We start from the raw sequence: 17,228 nt of genomic DNA, 5'->3' as shown, positions 1-17,228 counted from the left end.
TGGCTCCACTAACCTCTAGCTCTGTGACCTTGACCAAGCAAGTTAACTTCTCTGTGTCTCAGCTTCAGTGTCTATAAAATGGGAATGTTACTAGTACTTACTTCACAAGGTTATTAGAATTAAATGCTACAATACAAAAGCTTCTAAACTTTTTTATAGCAATTTTCTGAAATACACTTTAGAATAGGCCTCCAACTTTAGAAACCATCTTGAATGACGAGTTGAGTCAAGGTTTCTAGAGGGCATGCAAGTAAGTGAATATACCTTCACTTCTGCTCCTGTTCCACTGGTCAAAACTTAGTCACACGGCCAGACATAAGCGGACCTGGGAAATGCAGTCCAGCTGTGTGCCCATGAAGAACTGGGGGGTGGGCTGCTCACAGCAACAGCAGTCAATAACAACATGAATTTAAACAGAAATGAAAAGTTTCTTGAAACAATTCCTCTACGTATTCGATATGAGGAATTCTAATTCTATTCTACTCCATTTTGTTCTGATCTTTTTTATTTAAATCATGTTGGTCATGACCCAATTAGATGATTTTCAAAATCCACTAATATTTTCCAATTCACCATTTGCTCAGCAAGTATTAATTATTATTGAGGATGATGGTGACAGCAAGTGAACAAAAGGACAAACAAGATACTTTCAAAATTTTCAGAAAATTCTTGGCATTTGGGTTCACAAGACTTTACAAGGAAGACATGCTTGTGTCCTGACTTCCAGTATGAGGAATCTGAAACATACATCTAGAAACACTAATCAATTCCTAGAGCTCCGGCTACCTAAGGAACTATTTACAATCAGACATCATAGAAACTAACAGAAATAAACACATTTGCATGTATGTGTGCATACAAATGAAAAATGACAACTAAGAAGAGTTAAGAGAAGACATAAAAAGGGGGCTGTGACAAGAAAATGGGAGACTTGTCCTCTCTGAATACACAATAGGAAGCACAGAGCCCAGAAGAAGCAAAGAATTTGAACTTCCTCTCACCAGGAGAGGCTATATAAGGGTTTGAAAAGGATGTGACTTGCTCAGATGTGCATTTTAGATAGATACCTTAGAATATACTGGAGTTGACCTGACCTGAAGCAGGGAGACCCATGAGGAGGCTGCTGCAACAGTAAGTCAAAGAAGACAGTGAACCTGAGCTAAGGTAAAGATGGTAAGTAGCGGAAGAAGGGCCCTGAGTTGGAGGATACAGAGGTTCAAAGTGGCAGGTTTCACTGACCTACTATAGAAGACAAGAAGAACTCCCCGAGGAAGATGCACAGATCACTAACTTGGACAGCTGAGCAGATGAAAGTGCCATTTGTTTAAGACGAGGAACACAGAGAAACAAAATTTGATGAATTCAGTTTTGTACAAGCTATGTTTGCAACACTTGGAGATCAGTCAAAAAGTGCCCAACTGACATTAGAAACATGGGCGAGAGGTGAGGTAAGAGTGCTGTGAAGACCCAGATTTAGGGACTTTCAGCAAATGAATGATGGCTAAAGTCAGGGGGTAACCCTGGGACTGGATCTAGGCTAAAAGGACACTGCAGGCCAAACCTCAACCCCCAGTGCCCCCAAGGCCACTGTACAACAGAAGGCGCCAGATGGGAGAGGAAATGGGGATGACCTTAGGCACTCACTAGAGAGAATGAGCAATAGCATACAACCCAAGTGACCCTGGACTATGGCACAGTTTCATTATCCATTCAGCAGATGTTTATCAAACATATACTATATGACAGGCACAGTGCCCAGCACTGAAGAAACCATGATAAACAAGAGAGACATAGTATCCACCCATGGTCTGGGGGCAAGAAAGCTAAAGAAGCACATTTTAAAAATTAAATAGACAATGCTAAGAAGGAAACAGGGTGCAGAGAGAGAGAGAGAGTATTAGAAAAGTAGGATCTCTTTGAATTACAAGATCAAAGAAGCCTTCTCTTAATAAGTGGCATTTAAACAAAGACCTCAAGAATGAGAAAGAACCCAACAGAGGAAAGGGAAGTAGAGAGAATGGGATTTTAGACAAAGGCAAAGAAAAGATAGCGAACGCTTAAAAAACTGACAGATCAGTATTCTGGAGCTTAGAAAGCAAGGGACATCATTAATAAAGACTATATCATAGGAAGGAGTTTAGACTTCACTGTAAATGTCATAGAGACCTATGGAAGGCTTTTAAGCAAGAGAATAACATGCACTTTTAAGAGTATCATTTTTGTTGCCATGTAGAAAAGGAATGAAGGAGGAACTATGAACTTAAGGATATCAGATAAGAAGTGAATGATGATAGTGGCCTATACCAGGGGGTTAGATGGGGACACAGAGAGGAGTCAAATGGCTGTGAAATGTAAGTGGAGGTATAGTCGTCAGGACTTGGTTACAAATAGGATGCAGTGGGTGAGACGAACAATCAAGGATAATTTCTAAACTTCCAACTTGATTGGGTATCTATCTCTCAAGGTTGCTGCAAGGAAAAGAACAATATGCCCTGTACATCACTCAGCGCCACGGCCAGCATATTAGGTGAGCAACTGTGAATAAGGTTCTTCCTCATCCTTATTACTCTTTCTCCGTGACATTCCAATTGCAAGTAGGTTTAAGGACTGCTCCATCCTCATTTTCTACTTTCCTCTATTACACAGAATTCTGGACTGTTCTCTTCTTTCCCACGCATTTTGCCTACTCAAATCCTCATCAGGAAAAAAAAAAAAAAACCTGAAAAAGACTTAGTATCTTTTTGCTAACAAAAATATCCTCCCCGCCCCCCAGCTCTTACTTTTCTCCAAGCTCTAACAACTCACATTAGTCAGTTCCTCCCACCAGGGCCACCCTCACTCAGCCCAGGAATCAAAAACCATTCTTATTCTCCTGTCTAAAACTCCAACAGGCTCTTGGCCAAAGATGTGAGTCCAGAAATTTCCACAAGCAAAATTCATACCCCGGAGCTTAGCCATTATTTCCAATAATATATGTCACATTGACACTATTTGTCTTTTAGTAACTGAGTTGATTTTCTGCTGCTTAGGCTAGGGTGACTTGAGGAAAATAACCTTCAGATATAAAAAAAGAAGAAAAAAAAAAAGGAATGCAAAGACCTCAAGCATCGCATACAAGAGGAAAGGAGTCAAAGGAGGGCTGGAACCGGCTTGCTCCAGTTTGAGAGAGCTGATGGTGCACTTATTCCCAATTCTGAGTTCAAAGACATTGTGTCAGAAGCTTAAAATCAGCCATAGCGAGCATAATTACACCACAGAAATATGCAAAGGCAACAAATCAGGGGTTCCCCTCCCTTCTAAGAGCCTGTTGTTAAACCTTTACTAGCACACCACTGGAAGCAGCTTTTATTTTTAAGGTGCCATTTAATGGGGATTTACTGTGTACCAGGGGCTGTGCTAAATGTCTTATCATGTAATCTCATTGAGCTCAGCAACCCTCAGATACACCACCGAATCTCACAGAACTCCTGTCACTCTTGCTGCCATATTCCTCTTCACCTAAACTCTCCTCAGTCCTTCTGTCTAGTTTTCCCTTCTCTCCTCACCCTATCTTCACTAGCATCTCACTAACACCCAGTTCAGCTCTCCTTACAAAACCTTGACTGGATGCCTCAAGAATTAAATTCAGCAAACCATCTAGCATGTATCAAGTGAACAGAATTACCAATCCCTCTGTGTCCTTTCTGTTCCCAGTATACACTTTTCTCATGGAAGTTTATTATTTGTAGGCTTATCATTATTTATTATATGAACTATATGACAATGCTCTTTCTTTTTTTTACTTAAAAAACATGGGATGGAGTCATTTTGACATCAGTCTTCTCAAGAGAACTGTATATTTACCAAAACTTTATTCCGGGAGTGCAAGAAATCAGCATGACCCAAACCCATTTTCCATAATTTTCTTCTCTTTTTTAAGGAACTAGGATTAGAATTAGTGAAAAAAAGAACAACGCAATTCAAAGCATCTCCTAAAACACAAACCTAGCTAAGTATCCCTTCCCAACACTCCATAATCTATCTATCTGTACAGCCACAACTCTGCCACCAGGGGAGGAATGATCAAAGTCAATTCACCTCAGTGGGTACAACAGGCTACACCCTAAGTAGAAACCCAGGCTGTTAAGTGACTTCTATTAAACACACACACACACTAAGACAGTAGGTAACCATCAGGTACATACATTTTGCTATCAGCGAGTTAAAAATATACTCTTACGCACAAAAAATTAGTTCTTATGGAACAACTTCTTTACAACACTAGAAGCATAAAGTCTTAATGTGTTTCTAGAGAATTCCTCTTTGCTTCTGGAAGGCAGTTCTCTGGACCAGTTTCAGAAAGGGTGCTTTATTAACATGCTTGGCTACACAAGAAGCAAATGTTGCCATTAACTTAGAATCAAATTGCAAAAACATAACTTCTTCCAATCCCTGGATCAAAACAGCCATCAGAACATTGGTTTGGCCATCTTTGTATTCCACTATTAGGCAGAATACCACAAGACATTTGAGTGGAGCAGGAGGATTTAGCCTGCTGGCACTATCTGAAGTCTGCAATCACTTTCCCTAATAACCACTTGTAACCAAGAATGTCCTCAGGTAAAAACTCCGTTTTCCATTTTGAAAGCCTTAAGTTACCTTACCATGAACTGCAGTGCATTTTAGGGGGATATAAAAATGTCACATGTTGAGGATGAAAATTGGTTTCTCTTAATTATTGAAAACATATTATACACCCTTACAAATACCTATAACAGTAAATTGACAAAATCTGATTATAATGATTTTGTATCTCTATAAAGCCTCCCAAAATGTCCTAGTTGAGGAACTCGAACTCATATATGATTGTACTGCAAACTAGAAGAAAGGACAGTTGGCAACCATAATAGAGAATTCTGAGCATCTCTAAACTCAAGCATTTAAAAGGCAGCCAAGTCTGTGCTACTAATTGCTTTGGAAAAATAAAACGCATTCCAGAACCACTGACATTGAAATCACACATGTCTTAAGTCCAAGGATTCTGGGGCCTTCCAGCTAAGACAGACCTTGGGCAAAACACAAGTCTGTACTGCACCTGGGCTCACATTTCCTGAGAGATGTTTCTTTGTGCAGCTGAAACCTCAACCTCTTTGAGAAAACATTTCTGCCCATTACCAGGTTATCAGAGTCTATCAAGAATGGAATCACCAGCAACTCCCTGACTTGATTAAACTATCATTAAGTTCCTAAGAGAAGGACAGTGGCCTGACAGCCTCTGACCTTAAGTAACTTTAAGAGTTGTTTGTGGAAGATGGAGGGGGCCAGATTTTTCTGATCACTTTTGTAGTTTTTGACCTCTGGCTTAAAAGGGGTACAATTAAATCCTACTCATCCTAATTACGACAAAAGGAAGGAGTATTTCTTATGTGAGAATAGCCCAATTATCAAGTTATGGTATACTTTCTAATTATGTATAATTTTACAACCATTTATTTAGAATCTACATAAAGTATTTTCTTAAATGACTTAATAAATAAAATACAAACTGAAAATGTTCCAGATTTGTTGAAAAGGCACATTCCCCTATCCATATTGTGTTTATGACAGATCAAGGACTGAGCATCTCCTGATTCATTCCAATTACTTTGTGACTACTCTCCCCACCCCCAACCCCACACACACACACAAAAAAGCATATTAAAAACAGAAAACACAAAGGATAAACTGAAACCTTGGGAACGGGAATTATAATGGTTAAAATGAATTTGGAAGTGCTAAGCAAATGCCATCTCATAACAAGCTTATAGATTAACCCAAAGAACAACCTTGTATAGAGGACCTGATGGCAGTTATTTTTTACTGTCTTGGGGAAACTCTCAAGGCAGCCTTGTGTGTATTAGTCGGGATGCTCTAAGTTACATAAGGGCAGAAGTTGTTTGCCTTGCTCACACCAGTGTACCCCATCTCCCAACATGGGGCCTGGCACAGAACAGGCATTCAAAACATATTTGTTGCTTGTACGCATGATTTAATTTTTACTTTTGCTCTGCTAACTCTATTTAAGGTCTCAATTTCAATAAGAGACACACAAACATTTGCAATTAATTCCCCTGAAGTTTTTAATGGGACATACATGTTTAATTAGATGCACACTTAGAAAACACTGAAAAATCTTCCAATTACATCAATACAACATAACATTGCCCCCAACAGAGTCACTTATAATTAGCAACAAAAGGTTTTTTGAAGAATAGTGTGTGTGTGTGTGTCTCATTATGAAGCCAAGAAGTTGGATTCAGGTTGTCTTTGAATTGTTTTCCAAAAGTATTTTCACATAAATTCTTTTAACACTTCATTAAAAAAAAAAAACTGCTTATTTTAACGTAACTGTTAGTCTCATATAGAATCCTCATGTCTTAGAACAACATAAAATAGACCCAACCCCCGTTATCTGCCATCAAGACATCAACATCTTCTTAACTGAAGAAATTAGCAGGGAAATATAGTAACAAGGTCATATTCTCTCAGATTTTATTTTTTTGTCCACAGGTAACTAAATACTCAATTAGAGCAAGTAGGAGCCTGTGTTCCATAATTGTGTATGACAATACTTACAATTACTGTGGAAATTTTCCCTATTAAGACCATCTCCAAATTCTCATCCCTGTGTTCAGGGTGCTCTCTTAGAAAAGGGCAGTATCTTTTCACAACATGAGTCACTGGAGAACATTGCATTCTGAGCAAGATCCCAATTACTCCAGCATCTGATTAATGTCTGTCCAAACTCTGGCCCAATAACAAGACCCTCTGTAACTCAACTAACCACCTAACAACCCACATCATTAGGGCCCATTATCTTTTTACAATGTTGATTCTTGGTATCCAAGGGCTGTGGTTCAGACAGACTATTTAAAAGCATTAAAATAACAATAGTCTTGCCAGCTGTGGGCATGGCCACCAAAACTACCATCAGGTCACAAGGCCAGATGCAAGAGATGCCAAGACCCAGACTAAAGCAGAGGGAACACTCACTCAAGAAAACAAATCCATTTGTGTTCCCAAAGGAGAGCGCAGGGCAACAAATACAATAGATATGGAAAACCAACAGCAGGTGACAGTAGTACCTCAAGTTATTTGTCTAATTCTGTTTAGCTGTCCCTTGAATTGATCTCCTTCATTATCAAATTTTAACTTGGGTCAAGGTTTGAAAAGTTCAAATATTGAACAAATTTCATCTCCTTTTTCCTGCCACAAGACTCAACTCAACCCCCCCCCCAAAAAAAAACACCCCACATATGTGACGTCTTAGAGCAAATGCCACTCATTGGTCTTTTTTTCAAGTTAACCTGTGACTATCAGCTCGTTATGAAAACAGGCATCATTATTGAGCCCTCTCTTTTCGTCAGGCACTGCTAAGGATTTTGTCTGCATTATTTAATCTTGTACCAATTATTTCTGTTTTACAAATGGCAAAAGGAGTCAAGGAATGCTAAATAACTTTCCCAGAGTCACAAAGTCAGAAAAAGGTAGAGACAGGGTTTGAACCCAGGTCTTCCTGACACCAGCATTCAAGTTTTAACCCATAAAACTACACTGCCTCCAAAGTTTTTGGGCCCTACAATTTACACTGACATTCTCAACCCAAGTAGTTCCCAGTTTTTCCAAGGATAAAGACACCTTTCCAAAGACACAACATTTCAAAAGTTAATATATAAAGAAGACCTTGGCATAGAATCTGAGACACACTAAGGACCCAAGACACGTTAGGTGTGTTATCATCATTAGCATTATTACTAAGGACCTCGGGATAGTGACTGTACTTTTAGGATACATTGATGATGGTGATAATGAGTGAAGTGATTTCGTATCTATTATAACAGTATTTAAAACTAGTACTATTATGCACTATTGTATATGTCATTTGATCCCCAAAATAAATGATATAATTTTCTAAGTACAAAAAAATACTCATAGCACATGTATAGGCAGACCTTGTAACACACACACACACACACACACACACACACACACACACTACCAAATCCAGAACTCTTCTTGAGGTCCCAACTTTTCATTCAATGGCATTACAGAATCCTCTAGCAGTCTTCTTCCCCCTTTCATGAACAGTGTTTCGACAGCACAGTACACCTTCAAAGGCACCACAAACGGATTTTCACACCATACAGATCTTCACTTAATTCCACCACTTTCAACATATCTAACTTCTTGCCTACACTGTTATCTAAACAGATGCAACACAGATAAGTCAGCCTGTGATAATCTAGCCACATAACCAGGAGAGACGGATGGAGAGAAGCAAACCAAAGGGCGATCTGAAGAGGGAGGTAAAGCACTTAGAATGTGAGAAACGGCAGACGGGAGAGTTGTCAGCTGCCGTTCTGTTATTAAAAAACTTCTCAAGATGTTTGCTGCAGGAATCTCTATAGCAATAAAATGTCTATTTCACAGAGATTTAAGACTGGGATTATTTTCAACAACATTAGTTCAGTTCAGTTCAGTTCAGTCGCGTCCGACTCTCTGAGACCCCATGAATCGCAGCACGCCAGGCCTCCCTGTCCATCACCAACTCCCGGAGTTTACTCAAACTCATGCCCATCGAGTCGGTGATGCCATCCAGTCATCTCATCCTCTGTCGTCCCCTTCTCCTCCTGCCCCCAATCCCTCCAAGCATCAGGGTCTTTTCCAACGAGTCAACTCTTCGCATGAGGTGGCCAAAGTATTGGAGTTTCAGCTTCAGCGTCAGTCCTTCCAATGAACATCCAGGACTGATCTCCTTCAGGATGGACTGGCTGGGTCTCCTTGCAGTCCAAGGGACTTTCAAAAGTCTTCTCCAACACTACAGTTCAAAAGTGTCAATTTTTCAGAGCTCAGCTTTCTTCACAGTCCAACTCTCACATCCATACATGACCACTGGAAAAACCATAGCCTTGACTAGACGGACCTTTGTTGGCAAAGTAATGTCTCTGCTTCTTAATATGCTATCTAGCTTGGTCATAACTTCCCTTTCAAGGAGTAAGCGTCTTTTAATTTCATGGCTGCAGTCACCATCTGCAGTGATTTTGGAGCCCAAAAAAATAAAGTCTGACACTGTTTGCACTGTCTCTCCATCTATTTCCCATGAGGTGATGGGACCAGATGCCATGATCTTAGTTTTCTGAATGTTGAGCTTTAAGCCAACTTTTTCACTCCTCTTTCACTTTCACCAAGAGGCTTTTTAGTTCCTCTTCACTGTCTGCCATAAGGGTGGTGGTATCTGCATATCTGAGGTTAGTAATATTTCTCCCAGCAATCTTGATTCCAGTTTGTGCTTCTTCCAGCCCAGCGTTTCTCATGATGTACTCTGCATAGTTAAATAAGCAGGGTGACAATATACAGCCTTGACATACTCCTTTTCCTATCTGGAACCAGTCTGTTGTTCCATGTCCAGTTCTAACTGTTGCTTCCTGACCTGCATACAGGTTTCTCAAGAGGCAGGTCAGGTGGTCTGGTATTCCCATCTCCTGCAGAATTTTCCACAGTTTATTGTGATCCACGAAGTCAAAGGCTTTGGCGTAGTCAATAAAGCAGAAATAGATGTTTTTCTGGATCTCTCTTGCTTTTTCAATGATCCAGCAGATATTGGCAATTTGATCTCTGGTTCCTCTGCCTTTTCTAAAACCAGCTTGAACATCTGGAAGTTCTCGGTTCACGTACTGCTGAAGCCTGGCTTGCAGAATTTTGAGCATTACTTTACTAGCATGTGAGATGAGTGCAACTGTGCAGTAATTTGAACAACATTATCCCCTGATTATTAATATGTATTATTTTTGAAAATAGGAAAAATACAGAATAGTTTAAGACAAAAATGTAATCACTATGCTCCTTGTTGTTGTTCAGTCACTCAGTCAAGCCTGACTCTTTGCAACCCCATGGACTGCAGCACACCAGGATTACTGAGTTAAAAGACACATGCTCTGACCCTCACATAATAACTATTAACATTTTTCTGTACTTACACTCAACCTCTTGTCTATGCATTTTATAATTTTTCAAAGTATGTACAAATCTGCTTATATCTCTGTAGCTATTTATAAAATAAAAATGAGATCATGTAATACATCAACCTTATTTTCTGCCTTTCTCATTTAACATTATGTCCTGAGGTTGGTGGTGGCATTGTTCAGTTGCTCAGTCGTGTCTGACTGTTTGCGACCCTATGGGCTGCAGCACACCAGGCCTCCCTGTCCATCACCAAATCCCAGAGTTTGCTCAAACTCATGTCCATTGGGTTGATGATGCCATCCAAACATCTCATCCTCTGTCGTCCCCTTCTCCTCATGCCCTCAATCTTTCTCAGCCTCAGGTTCTTTTCCACTGAGTCAGCTTTTCGCATCAGGTGGTCAAAATATTAGAGCTTCAGCATCAGTCCTTCCAATGAATAATCAGGGTTGATTTCTTATAGTATAAACTGGTTGGATCTCCTTGCAGTCCAAGGGACTCTCAAGATTATTCTCCAACACCACAGTTCTAAAGCATCAATTCTTCAGTGTTCAGCCTTCTTCATGGTCCAACTCTCACATCCATATACAACTACTAGAAAAACCATAACTTTGACTATATAGAACTTTGTCAGCAAAGTGATGTCTCTGCTTTTTAATACGCTATCTAGGTTTGTCACAGTTTTTCTTACAAGAAGCAAGTGTCTTTTAATTTCATGGCTGCAATCAAGAAAAATAAAGTCTGCCACTGTTTCCATTGTTTGTGCATCTATTTGCCATGAAGTGATGAGACTGGAGGCCATGATCTTAGTTTTTTGAATGCTGAGTTTCAAGTCATCTTTTTTCACTCTCTTCTTTCACCCTCATCAAGAGGCTCTTCAGTTCCTCTTCACTATCTGCCATTAAGATGGTGTCACCTGCATATCTGAGGTTATTGATATTACTCCTGGAAATCTTGATTCCAGCTTGTGATTCATCCTGTCTGGCATTTCACATGATGTACTCTGCATATAAGTTAAATAAACACGGTGACCATATACAGCCTTGATGTACTCCTTTCCCAATTTTGATCCATGTCTGCTTCTAACTGTTGCTTCTTGACCTGCATACAGACTTCTCAGGAGTCAGGTAAGGTGGTCTAATATTACCACCTCTAACTATTTTTCAAAAATATTATATGTAATGTCATTAGAATATTCCATCTCATAGGCTTAAAGTATCTTAAAGATCACACAATTACCTTTTATTTAGAAATCTGAACATAGTTTATGGAGAAGAAAATGGCAACCCACTCCAGTATACTTGCCTGGAAAATCCCATGGACAGAGAAGCCTGGTAGGCTACAGTCCAGGGGGTTGCACAGAGTCGGACAGGACTGAGCGACTTCACTTTCACTTTTCACTTTGGGAGAAGGTAAATTTTCTCAGGGAAAAAACCAAGTTTTTATAAATTATTTTTATGGTATTTGATCTTTCCTGTAGCTCAGATAGTAAAGAATTTGCTTGCAATGCAGGAGACCTAGGTTCGATCCCTGGGTTGGGAAGATCTCCTAGAGAAGGGAATGGCAATTCACTCCAGTATTCTTGCCTGGAGAATCCCACGGACAGAGGAGCCTGGAGGGCTACAGTCCATGGGGTTGCAAAGAGTCAGACACGACTGAGCAACTAACACTATTTGATGGTACTCAGATCCTTGGTAAATGCAAACGAAGGACACATGCCAATCTAGGCACCATGGGATCAAGAACATGTCCGTCTTGTCTATACCATGATATCTTCGGGGGCAGGAAGAATCCATGGCACAATATATAATTATTTAAAGGGAGGAAAAAGAAGGGACGGCTAGGCATTAAAGTTTGGAAGATATACTTAGAGACTTGTACACTTGAGGATTCTAGGAACTCAGTTCCCTCAAGGACTACGAGTCTCCTCTGAATAAAATGGAGCTAAAGAAGTAAGAGGCTGGCACACATAATAATGTTTTACTGTTTCATAGATGGCATTTTTACTGAGTGTAAACTGCTTCCATTTTGCAGCATGCAAACTAACTGGGAACACAGGAAAGTCAACTGTGGTAATTTGATCCCCCAAATGCATAAGGGTTTATCAGATCCAGACAATGTGGGAATAAGCTGATGCATCTTCAAGTAGATTTTCCAATTTCTTCTGAGACATCAGCTTGGACAGGGTAGAATTTCCATGATTCAGCCTATCAAATCATAAAGATATCAGAGAGACTACCACAGATAGATCACTAATTGATGCCAGAAATACCGTTTGTTCTTTCTGACTGAAAAGACGGTGATTCCAAAATTCAAGAACAGTTCCCAAACAAATATTTTAAAATAAAATTTTGCCCACAGTTACTTCTAGAAAGTTCCGCTTGAATTAACCAGTCAGGGATTCAAGACACCTGCTTGTTTTACCTATAGATAAACTCTAGTTTTAAAACAGTGCTTTACTATATGTTATCATTTTTGCAATGTAATGCCAAACAGTGCAAATATTATAAACCACCAATGTTCAGACTAGCTAACAACAAAGAGCAACAGCTGAGGAAAGTAGAATTTTGTGCTGTTCCTTACACTTTGAATCTTTCTTGTCCTTAGAGTGTGGCCAGAAGCTGGTAACTTTTTTCAAAAGCTAACTCAATAGCAAAGAACATACAGGTACCTCATTAGAAACAGGTAAATGGCAGCTTCTAATCTCTCCAGCAGGAAAGAAAGCACACAGTGTAAGAAAGTACAGCCCAGGTAGTGATATGGGGTGGGGGACTGCTCTATATTTAAGAAACACATTCATGAGAAAAAGCAAAGAACATGGACACAGAATAGCATACTGGGGCCCCTCTGCAAAAAACCCAAGTTACCACAACTTCAACTGACACTGCCAGAGGAACCAGGCGCTAGAAGGAGAAGACCAGAAAATTGTGGAATGGCCACAGACACCATCCCCTTCACGTACTCAGGCTCAGAAAATGGGGTGCATGGTGATGCAGTAGGGCCCCAGAGTCCACTTAGCCAGTTTCTGCAGAGCAGCCAGCGGGGCAAATTTCAATATTCCTCTGCCTGCCAATGCAGGTTTTGAGATGTGGGTTCAGTCCCTAGGTTGGGAAGATCCCTGCAGAATGAAATGGCAACCCATTACAGTATTTTTGCTGGAAAAATCCCAAGGACAGAGGAGTGTGGTGGGCTACAGGCCCATGGGGTTGCAAAAAGTCAGACATGACTGAGCAACTGCCCTGCTTAAACTCTTCAAAGCTGCCCAATGACCCAATAGATCAAATCCAAGCATTTGAGACTTTCTGCCATCCTGCCCAACCTCCTTTCACACCACCCCTCCCTGTCTCTCACTAGAGCTCAACTGAACTGATTTCAACTTCAGGAGAACATCCTACTCTTCCCTGTCTCAAATCTTCACCCCTGTTCTGCCTCCCACCTATGCACTCCTCTCCTCTACCTGGCCTGCTCCCAGTCTCTAATCAGGTCTCCAAATGCCCTGCTTGACCTCCCAGACTAAGTTGTGGTCTCCGAGCATCAGTGTATGTCTCCTTGATTTCACTCCTCATTCAGGAAATTTCCTTTGAGGTGCCTTTAGATTCTAAGTTCCATGAAAGTATAGAACACTTCTGCCAATTCACCATTCTAATTCCTAGAGAGCATGGAGCACATAATCAGTGCTCAGTATTCATTTAAAAGTGAACAGATAGAATGTTGTTCCTCTTTCAAAAGGATTCAGAAGAAAGACCAGGGTCTTTCTTGTTGAAGCTTTAGCCCCAAAGTCCTCTCAAGAGTAGACACTAAACAAGGGTCTTCCTATGGGCCCAGCCCAGCTGGGCTGCTCACTCTTACCACAGTGAACAGTTTCAATAAGCCCTAGTACTATCCTCATTTTTAACCTATAGATGAGCACCAGTTCCAAGCTCCAGAGAATTCTCAAATGAGTTGACCATGAAAAATACACTTGAAATTTCCACAGAGTCATGGCATTAAGTTCATTCAGACAAAAAAGTGCTGCTCTGTGGAACTGAGGGGCAGCATATTTCCCTTCTTACTTCATTCTTGACAGCATAGTACAGTATAAAAATACATACTTTAGAAACAAACAAATCCCAAATATAAACTTTAAGAGTACTTTTACGATCAACAGACATTTTCCTAATATCAATGGGACATAAGTAAACACATACTGTAGCAAATTAAATTGCAAGTAAAGTTCCTGATCTTATTTCTTTCTCCTAATTAACTGACAATAGGCTTCTTTTACGCAAAAGTGAACTACCTGGGGGCTGATAAATCAGACACTTAGGAAGAGAACTTGGCAAGGGATTCTAGTCAGTTACCATGGAGATGTGCATTTCTGACATTTCCTTTAATAAAAGTTATTATCCACGGGAAAAATAATTTTTTGATGCTATCAAATTGAAAAGAAGAAAACAAGCCCCAAATGGCACATTTTAATATTTACAACTGACTCAAAATCTGCTTTTAAGTCTGAAGAATGCATATATAATAGAGTTAACCTGTTTCTGAATAATTTAATTACTGGCCTGATTGCACACTCTTGAGGGAATCCATATAGGTGTGTTTTGTATTAAATGTTATATTTATGCTCTAAAATGAATAATGCATCCACACTGTAGGTGTGGACTTTTACTTTGTGCTTTAGTTATGCTATCAGGCTTTCCTTCAGAAATTCCACAACTGAAGACGCAAACTTGAATTCAGATAAGTAAACTGTCAAGGCCAGAAGTCTCCATTAAATGAAGAAATCTTGGATAAACTTCTGTGTCCTTTCAGTAACTGCTATTTTGTTTATGTCTCATCTTTCAGATTTGCATGTTATAAAAGCTGTAACATCAACATGAAAGTTATTTGACTGAAGTCATTCTTGATATTGAATTAACATTTAATAGAGGACACCCTATACCCATATTTGAACATCTATAATACAACAAGAACTGACACATACTGATGCTTTGATCTTCATAGAAGTCCTACAAATTAGGTGTTCCTAGCTATTTTACAGAAGTTGAAAGTGAGAAATCAAAAGCTTGGCCAATGTGTTCTTCACAGGGATGATACTGCCAACAAGCGACAAAAATTGCTTCTTAAGTAATGAGAAAATCTTCAATGTTATAATGGTTGGGCGCCATCCAAAGGCCAATCTTACCCCCATAAAATTTTATTCCCTGGTATTTCATTTCTCTCATTATGGAGAATTTCAATTCAATTTTTCTTCCTAGGTGGGCAATAGTTAAAAAAAAAAAAAAAAGTTTGAGAAACTCTGACCTAACCCTAATAAGTAATGGACCCATTCTTTTATTAAATGATATTTTGGGAATGTCTATAGGCTAGGTACTATGCAGGGGCAAAATATACAGCGGTGAACAAAACAGACATGGACCCTGGGGTTCCTAAAGCTTACAGCCCTAAAGGATGATACAAATATAAACCAAGTAACTACACAAGTAAATATATCATTCCAGACCACAGAGAGTGCTCTGAAAGAAAAAATATGCAAACATGACTGAAAGGTCAGAAACTGCCTCTTTCCAGAAGTGACTTTAGGCTGAAACCTGAAGGCCAAGAAAGCTTAACTAAGGCAAAGAACTGTAAACAACAATGCTAGGCCTAGAGAATGAGCCAGAAAGACTGTGATGCTTTGAAAACAAGGGGATAAGAGAATTTGTGCTCCTTGATTTGAGAAACACTTTAATAGCTTAGTTTCAATTAGCCCAAAGAGCATGAGCACCAGGTTGAAATCACAGCTTTATGGCTAATAATCTTGGGTGGTTTATTTCATCTTGTTGTACTTCCACTTTGGCAATTGAAAAATAAAGATAGCATTGCCCACACATGGCTGTTATGAGGCTTTACATGGAATTTATGGAAAGCACCTGGCACATGGTAAGAGCATAAAAACTGGTTGTGTACTATGATTGTTTATAATTACTATTATCAGAGTAAAACAACAAACAACAGTACACTCCTGTGAATGACACAAAGAACAAAACAAAATCTAACCTTGACTTGGAGGTACTAGTAATTGCCTACCTACATTTATCCCCTACCATTGCTTAAGCCATAATTATAAAGCTTTCTGCAGACAAGATCAGCTGCAGGGACTTTCTAAGCATGGTCATTGTCATAGTCTGGCGTGATCCCCAGGTTTTGCTACATCTTGCTATTCTGCACTTCCCATCATGTTTTCTAACATAATAGTCTCATAAAAAAGCTCTACAAAAAACAGGTTGCATGGGCAAATATAACACAATGCTGGTCAACTGCACTTTGGGTTACAAGCCATCAATTGGATGACTGAAGTGGAAATGTACTGAAAGGTTATGGAGCAGCTCACAGAATCACTGGGAGGGATTGAGAACCAGGCTCAGACGCTTTGGATCACAACCCAAAGCACCACCACGGCATCTGCATGGCTGTCCCAACCATCACCACACTGACAGCTGCATGCTGCCATGGCCTCCAGTGTAACTTCCCTTAAAGCCCGGGTGCTTCAGACTTTACCACTGCCACAAAAAGGGTCACTACCTTCTGTTCAAATTCCAAAACAAATGCATGTGACTGGTTGAGTCAATCACATACATTGCTTGAGGGATGGTTTCAAGGGAACTTGGAAAGCAAGCATTTGCTGTTTTCCTCTTCTTTGGGGAAGTTAATTTTGATGCTTATCAAGACTCATAAGGCAGAGATCTCCCTCCACCAAATATAGAAACACTTGTTTTCTATAAATAAAGTAGAAAAGAATGTCTACTTTATCAGTGTGCTCTAAATGCTTTGAGCAGGTACTATTATGAATATAAATAATCGACCATGTACTCTTAATAAATGTGCGTTCATTTCTAAATTAAGGATAACAGTTTAATACTACATTCGTTGCAGCAACCTGTTGGAAATCACACACAAACAAATATCTGAGACATCCACTGAGGTAAGGAACTTCAGAAGTCTGTAATTTAATTTGGCAGTTTGGCATCTGTTACTAAGATTCTCTTTTTTTCTGTTTTTTGTCAAGCTAACATTAGATACTGACTAAGCATTAGCAAGTGTAGTAACACAGAAGTCACCCACTTCTTCAAAACTCGAGAGTGAACTTAAAGTGTTATTCTGCTTGCTTTGGTTACAGAAGTCAAAGGATGTCATTTCAGAGCCCAACAAGTTTATCAGCTCATTGAAAAACAATCAACTCTTGCTTTTTGAATACCTACTATGCAGCACACCCTGGAGAAGAG

The 17,228-nt window shown here is 39.7% G+C and overlaps 1 protein-coding gene across 13 annotated transcripts in view; it reads right to left on the bottom strand.

The window, feature by feature from the left end:
* Window positions 1–17,228, bottom strand: part of ERC2 (ELKS/RAB6-interacting/CAST family member 2) — a 971,398-nt gene that overhangs the window by 705,694 nt on the left and 248,476 nt on the right. The window lies entirely within an intron of this gene.

The sequence above is a fragment of the Odocoileus virginianus genome, chromosome 26 (assembly GCF_023699985.2).
Source record: "Odocoileus virginianus isolate 20LAN1187 ecotype Illinois chromosome 26, Ovbor_1.2, whole genome shotgun sequence".
Taxonomy (NCBI): Eukaryota; Metazoa; Chordata; class Mammalia; order Artiodactyla; family Cervidae; genus Odocoileus; species Odocoileus virginianus.
This window is presented reverse-complemented; position numbering and strand designations above follow the sequence as displayed.